At 38.3% G+C, this 8335-nt stretch overlaps 1 long non-coding RNA gene across 1 annotated transcript; it reads right to left on the bottom strand.

Annotated features, from left to right (window-relative positions):
* Positions 1-2350: 2350 nt before the first annotated feature.
* On the bottom strand, positions 2351-7352 carry LOC142759139 (uncharacterized). Its single transcript, XR_012883089.1, has 6 exons — positions 6766-7352; positions 5381-5431; positions 5201-5265; positions 4264-4314; positions 4091-4143; positions 2351-3880 (listed from the first exon to the last, which is right to left on the bottom strand). It is a non-coding gene; the product is annotated as an uncharacterized LOC142759139 (long non-coding RNA).
* Between the last annotated feature and the right edge of the window lie 983 nt (positions 7353-8335).

The following is an 8335-nucleotide window of genomic DNA, read 5'->3' as shown; positions in this document are numbered from 1 at the left end:
AGATGGCCAGGATGATTCAATGGACCGGATCCTGTTTTGGGCACGGTACATTGATGACATCCTGGTCATTTGGAAGGGTACTGCCTCTGAGCTGGACAAATTCATGGTAGAGCTCAACAAGAACCAGCTCAATCTTAAATTTACGTACAAATCCAACAGTCAGCACATTGATTTTTTGGACATTAAATTAACCAAGGACATTGATGGTTTTTTACAGAGTGACGTGTATCGCAAGGAGACCTCGGTTAATTCTTTACTGCATTTTTCATCCTCCCATCCACCACAGACCCTACAGGCGATCCCTATCGGGCAATTCCTGAGGATAAGGAGGATATGCTCCTCTGACACCATTTTTGAGGAACAGGCCAAGGACTTAAAAAACCGTTTCATAGATCGAGGCTATAGTATGCGGTCCATCAAAAAGGCGTATCACAGGGCCAAGTATACAAATAGAGATGATCTTTTGTTTCCTAAGAAGAAGAGAGATACACAGAATAAGGTGAGGTTTATAACAAACTATCACTCGAGGTGGCCGCAAATGAGGGAAATTTTCAAAAGGTATTGGCCCATTTTGCTCACAGACCCAATTCTCACCAATTATGTGACTAGGTACCCCAGCATAACAGCAAGACGTGGGAGAAATTTGAAAGATCATTTAGTGAGGAGTCACTATGATCCGGTTACGAGAAAATATCCGTTTGGATCAAAGGGAGCAAAGTGGGGGTGTTCCCCCTGTGGGCATTGTGTGGCATGTCCTAATATCGAGAGGATCACAACTTTTCCTAATGTTACAGGTACGAAAACGTATACTATAACACATCCGATAACATGCACCACCAAAGCAGTGGTGTATTATGCAACATGTCCATGCCCTAAAGTATACATTGGTCTCACCTCTAGGGAGCTAAAAGTGAGAGTGAGGGAGCATATGTCCGATATCAGACGAGCAGCGAATGAGGAAGTCATGGAAACTTTGAAACCGATACCGCGACATTTTAAAGTACATCATTCCTGCGATCCAACAAAACTAAAGGTGAGGGGCATTGATCATATTGTCACAAATATGAGAGGAGGCAATATTAAGCAAAAATTAGCACAATGCGAAGCACGTTGGATTTGGACCCTTGGGTCAATGTATCCATCAGGCCTCAATGAATCTTTGAGTTTCGCTCCATTTCTCTGAACCACTGACTCCCTGTGGGTCTAGGTTTTTTAATTATTTTTAATCAATAAATATATATTGTTTTATTATTTTATTATGTATATATATATATACAGTCCTTACCTTGTTAACTACCCTCTTCTATGAACTCTTTATCTTTTGAAGGTATATAGAAATGCAGGTATATTTGGAGATATATATGCTGAAGATATTGGAGGCTATGGACTCTGGAGGCGTTGAAGATATTATATATGTATGCTCCTTGGCCACTGGCATGGTGTCATTCTACTCATCGTTTCTATATTGTATATATGCTTTATCGCTCTCTTTCTACTATGGGGATGCTGTCATCAGATCCATGTGGGGTTCTTTATCGATCACACTATGCACTTTAGACATACACATGCGGGTATAATCTACGTATTATATATATTGTCATGTTTTATAATGTATTGGTAACTGGTATTAATTATGTATCTTATTATTCTATATATTTCACTATTGACTTTATACACATCTACGAATTTTTTAACATATAGATATGTAGATATCTATGTACTGCCATTATACACATATTGATTGATTTTTTAACACATAGACATGTAGATACTTATTTGACTTATTTTTGCATGTCTTTTATATACATATACCTGTGCATGTTGTTTTTTTATATATATATATACACATATATTTTTTATTGATGTATTTCTTTACCATGGATTTTATTCATTTATTTATTGTGCACCCATGCCTAATAGTGTTTATAGATACCCCTGCTTGTTGGTTTATGTCTTGCAATACATTTCTGTGCATTTGTGTATGTTTCTTTTGTGTATGGACTGAAACCATTGATGTACTGAATGTGAACACTACTGATCATGTATGTGCATAAATATAAATAGTCTATATATACATCTTTTTTCTTGTTTCTCTTTAATATATGGTCTTACACTATTTAATCTTGGCAAACCTAATACATATATTAATTATGCTCTTTTTTTGCTACATTTATTTATACACATTATGTTTTCTCTTTTACACAACAGTATATGGATACATTTATACATATATATAATTTTTATTTATTTTTGATGTATTCATAATTATGAACATGTTTGACTATTTATTTATTTATATATATATAGAATTTTCACATACAGTACTTCATACATTTGCATATTCATCACATACATACATACAATGAAATGGTATGGGTTTGTTATTTCTTTATTTACACATATTTTGTCACTTCCTTCACTTAGTAATCCATTAATTATTTATTTATTCAGTTTTTTAGTTTTTTTCGGTCCCTTATTTACATTTCAGTGTATCATCCAAGTGTTTACATGGACCGTCCTCTTGTCAACATTCACACACACTTGCGTTTTTTCTGTCTCTGGTTTCCTTCTTTGTTTCTTCCGTTTCTCCCTTCTCTTCTTTTCTGCTTTTTCTCTTCTTCACAGGTTACATTCATATGTGCCATATTCTTGGTATTAAACTAACATTTATCGTCTCCCGATCCCCTTATCTATATCTACATACATCTATCTCAGTTATCTCTAACTGTTTCATAAGCCTGCTTCTGAACCAGTGGTACGGGGTGAGAGAGGTGTGCGCTAGCTAGGGGTGGGGGAGTGGCTCACTCACTTTCGGCCGGGTCTTCAATCCTGGCTGGACGTGGGCGGCGCTGTCAGACAGCGTCCGCGCACGTCCGCCTCGATGACGCGGTTCACCGGAAGTGGGGCAGTAGCCATCTTGCTACCCCCGGCCTGTCGCCGAAATAACCTCCCATATTACCCACACGGATACCAATCTTCTCTAATCATGTTCAGATATAAGGGAGGGTCCCGCAGGGAAGACGCCACCCCCGGACGAAGGCATCCGCCGAAACGCGCGTCGGGCTTGGCGTCTCCCCCATGCGGCTACATGAATCCGGGTACGTGACATGTTTTATTTACCTAATGCACATGGCCACTTAGATCCAGGTTGTACTGCTCCTCAATCAGTCTCAGCTATACTGCTACATGATATTAACCTATATTTACTGATTACAACTACCAATACCAGCTTATGGTGTTATAGACATCAGAATTACTTGATCACTTGATCTATTCCCTTATATTTATGCTACATGTATCGAGCTGTTCACTGTTAACATTTAACCCTGGGTCTTTGTTATTTAATACCATCATCAGTATCTTTTCATGTATTCCGTGTGGGCTGACGCCCTTTTACACTGTATGACTCATTTTTAACTGTTTGTCTTTCTATCTGTTAATAAAGAAAGTTTTTCTATTACACATTATTTTGAATGTACTTGACCTCTTTCTCTTTAGGTTTCTCAGTATATATTCATGGTCAGAGTACCAGGTCATGTTGGGTTTACATGTATGTTCCTCCTACTTCATAATCTTGGTTATTTATGTCACTTTGACTGTTACCGGTACTTACGAAGATATATATCTTTAGTATCTTTTCTGATGTGGAGTGCATACGTTTGCTGCATGTGTACAATTTGGTTTTCTATGTTGTCTCGTAGCTTTGTGTTTGATGTCCTATATGCCGCCTCAAATAAAATACTCCCTTTCCCTTTCGAGGATCCAGTAAGTCTTCGTTGACTTTTCAATGTTTGTTGATAGAAAAGTTATTTTCTGCGTTTTTTTTTATAAGATGTCAAATTGTGCGTATTAAAAAGTGATGATGGTTCTTCATGGTGACCTGTAGAAGAACACATATTTTATAACCAGAAGAATACGACCATGACACACAGCGGAGTAACATGCAGTCACAGGGCCCCAGAGCAATATATGGCCCCACATCACCCCACCGACCAGGACTAATAGGTGTGGGAAATGGATGCGACTGAAAATTCATAGAATAGAGAGTTTACTGTAGTCTGCCCCTGTCTATGGAGGGTCATATACTCACTGGTGATGTGCTCATATTCTGATGTCATTTTCTGAAATTATAGATGTTCTTGTCTGGAAAAAAGGGAATGAGTTATACAGATTGATTGACTTATAGCTGTATACAGATCATATACAAAACACATGTCCTGGACTGGGGAATGTCCCTGTCTGGGGAGGGTCTCATATACTTACTGTTCAGTCTGATTTTTTGCTGCCCATAGCGGAAACTGTTGATGTTATTGTCTAGAAAAAAGGTAAGAAATTAAGCAGATTGATTGACAGGTCACTGTCACGTTGCAGTATATTGGTCATTATTATTCATCAGTATTTATAAGCCAAAACCAAAACATAATTAGAAAAAGAATAATATAAATATTCACAACTCTTCTGTGTTTTAGACCAGTTTCTATTTTTTGCTTACAGATACTGATGCAAAATACTGACGCGTGAAAGTTGCCTTATAGCTATATATATATATATATATATATATATATATATATATATATATACATTTCCGAATACATGTCCTGACTGGAGAATGTCCCTGTCTGGATTGAAACCCAGAAGCTCCTGTCCCAGGCAGCAGCTCATCTCATTGAGCTATAGGGGATGTTAGAGAGCTCCACTGCTGAATCTGCTGTCTAGGTTTTCTTGACTTTTGCGCCTCTGGATTCCTTTCCTTTATTGCCTGATTGGTCTCAGTCTTTTGGTTTACTATATAATCCTGTCCCTTGCCCTTCCTGATTGTCAGACTATTGAGATTCCTGCCTGTAGTCTAGTTCCATCTGTCTTACTCTACAAACTGTTGCTGCTCATTTGTGTACCGAAATTGAATTATTTTCTGACCACATCTCTGCCTCACTCTACAACCTGTTGTCACTTGTTTGAGCACAAATCTTGGATTGTTTCCGGACCACATCTCTGCTTTACGCTACAACCTGTTGCTGCCTATCTGTGTATCAAACTTAGATAATTTCCTCAACATGTCTCTATGCTACAATCTGTTGTTGCTTATCTGCGTACCGAACCTGGACTGTTACCTAATTACTTTTGCTATTATTAACCTCCTGCCTGATCGTTTCAGTCACAGGACTTCAAATCTGCCACTGACATTAACATATATACTCACTACTGATGTTCGAATGTTATGATCTTTTGCTACCCATATCTGCTGAAACTTTTTGATGTTAATGTCTAGAAAAAATGGGAGAAATTAGTTAAACAGATCGCTTAACTTATAACTATTTACACATAATATATGTCCTGGACTGGGGAAGGTCCCTGTCTGGGGAGGGTCTCATATACTCACTGTTAAGTCTGATGTTTTGCTGCCCATTGATTAAACTGTTGATGTTATTGTCTAGAAAAAATGGAATAAGTTAAGTTGATTCATAGACAGGCCACTTTCACACGCCAGTATTTTGGTCAGTATTTTGCAGCCAAAACTTGAAACAGAAAATATATAGAAAAAGTATAATGGAAAAATGTACATCTCTTCCGTGTTTTTGACCCTCTCCCGATCTTGGATATAAATACTAATACAAAATACTGATGTTTAAAAGGGGTCTTATTAGTACACACACAGAACACACAAACAGAATACATGTCCTGGACTAGAGAATGTCCCTGTCTGGAGAGGGTCTTATATTGTCGGGATTCAAACCGAGAAACTCCTGCTGCTTTTCTCATTGTACTATAAGGGATTTTGGAGAGTTCCACTGCTGAATATGTTGTCCAGATTTTCTTGACTTTTGCCTCTATGGATTCCATGCTTTATTGCCTGATTGGTCTCAATCTTTTGGTATACTATATAAACCTGTCCTTGCACTTCCTGATTGTCAGACTTTTGAGGTTCCTGTCTGTAGTCTAGTTTCTTTCTGCGTCACTTCACAAACTTGCTGCTCATTTGTGTATCGAAAGTAAATTGTTTCCTGACCACACCTTTGCCTCACTCTACAACCCGTTGTCACTTATATGTATACCAAACTTGGATTGTTTCCAGACCACTTATCTGCTTTAAGCTACAACCTGTTGCTTCTTATCTGTGTATCAAACTTAGATTATTCTCTAACCACTTCTCCGTGTCACGCTACAATCTGTTGTCGCTTATCTGTGTACCGAATCTGAACTGCTAGTTAACTACTTTTGCTATTATGAACCTCCTATCAGATTGTTCCAGCCTCGGTACTTCAAATCTGCCACCGACATTAGGGCCCCATGCAAACGACCATAGATTTCGTCCATAATTACGGACCTATTCATTATTATGTCCGACTGACACTTTCCCGTATATTTACGGGAAGGTGTCCTTACGGCAGAAACCTTCCGTAAAAAATCCTATTTTTTTATTTTATGGATCGGGCTCCCATACTATATAATGGAAACACTGTCCACAAATGCGTATGACTGACCACAGCCGTCTGCGGCCGGATATGCCTGTAATCATAGACTGTGATTATGGGCACGGTCATGTGCATAGAGCCTTATATATATACCCACTACTGATGTTAGGATGCTCTGATATTTTGCTGCCCATATCTGCTGAAATTTTTTTATGTTACTGTCTATAAAAAAAAGTGCAAGAATGAGTTAAACAGACCGATTAACTTATAGCTGTATACACATAAAATACCGACAGAATACATGTCCTGGACTAGAGAATGTTCCTGTCTGAGGAGGGTCTCATATACTCACTGTTTAGTTTGATGTTTTGCTGCCAATAGATGGAACTGTTGATGTTATTGTCTAGAAAAAAGGGAATGAGTTAAGTTGATTGATAGACAGGCCACTTCACACGGCAGTATTTTGGTCAGTATTTTGCATTAGTATTTATAATCCAAATCCAGAAACAGAACATAAATATAAAAAGTATTATTGAAAGTTTTGCACCTCTTCCGTGTTTTGGCCTATAAATACCCATACAAAATACTGACCAAATGACTGCCATGGAAAAGGGGGCTTATAACTATATACACAAACAGAATACATGTCCTGGGCTGCAGAATGTCCTTGCCTGGTGAGGGTCTCATTTTGTAAGGATTCATACCCAGAAACTCCTGTGTCCGAGGAGGCAGCAGCTCTTCTCATTGAGCTATAGGGGATGTTGGACAGCTCCACTGCTGAATCTGTTGTCCAGGTTTTCTTGACTTTTGCCTCTCTGGATTCCTTTCCTTTAATGCCTTTTAGGTCTCGCTCTTTTGGCTTACTATATAAACCTGTCCTTGCACTTCCTGAGTGTCAGACTATTGAGGTTCCTGCCTGTAGACTAGTTCCTTTCTCTACAAACTGTAGCACCTTATTTGTGTACCGAACATGTATTGTTTCCTCACCACGTCTCTGCTTCATTCTACAACCTGTTGCTGCTTATCTGTGTACCGAACCTGGACTGTTTCTTAATTACTTTTGCTATTATCAACCTCCTGCCTAATCATTTTAGCCACCGGTCTCCAAACCTGCCACCGACCTTGACATATATACTCACTACTTATGTTCGGATGTTCTTATCTTTTGCTGCCCATGTCTGCTCGAAAATTTTTGATGTTAATTTCTAGAAAAAAATTAAAGGAATGAACCATTAACTTTTAGCTTTATACACATAATCCACCAACCAAATGCATGTCCTGGACCTGAGGTTGCCCCTGTCTGGGGAGGGTCTCGTATACTCACTAATGATGTTATGATGTACTGATGTTATGCTGCCCAAATCTCTGATGTCAATTTTTGATGTTATGCTGCTCAAATCTCTGATGTCAATTTTTGATGTTAATGTCTAGAAAAAATAGGAAGAAATTAGTTTAACAGATTGGATAATTTATTGCACAGGCAGAATACATGTTCTGGACTAGAGAACGTCCCTGTTTGGGGAGGGTCTTATATACTCACTGTTTATTGTGATGTTTCTGAAACTGTTGATGTTATTTTCTAGAAAAAAGGGAATAAGTCAAACAAATTGATTGATTGATTGATTGTATATATAATACAAAGACTGAATACATGTCCTGGGCTGCAGAATGTGATGATGCTGCTGCCCATGTGACCGCTGCAGCCTGTGACTGGCTGCATTTGTCACTTGGGTTAAAACATCATCCCAGAAGGCCGGGCTGCATGAAGAGCAGCTGGGAAGAATAGGAGCCGTTGCTATGACAAAGATAGACTTTTTTATTATTTTAAACAAAAAACGGTTTTGTATTGTTTCAGATTTTAAATCGCATCGTTTCTGCGCAAAAATATCAACATTTGTTATTTGTTGCGGATTTTAACTCCT

Source organism: Rhinoderma darwinii, chromosome 4, assembly GCF_050947455.1.
Source record: "Rhinoderma darwinii isolate aRhiDar2 chromosome 4, aRhiDar2.hap1, whole genome shotgun sequence".
Classification (NCBI taxonomy): Eukaryota; Metazoa; Chordata; class Amphibia; order Anura; family Rhinodermatidae; genus Rhinoderma; species Rhinoderma darwinii.
Note: the sequence above shows the minus strand (reverse complement) of the source record. Positions and strands in the feature narration are given on the sequence as shown.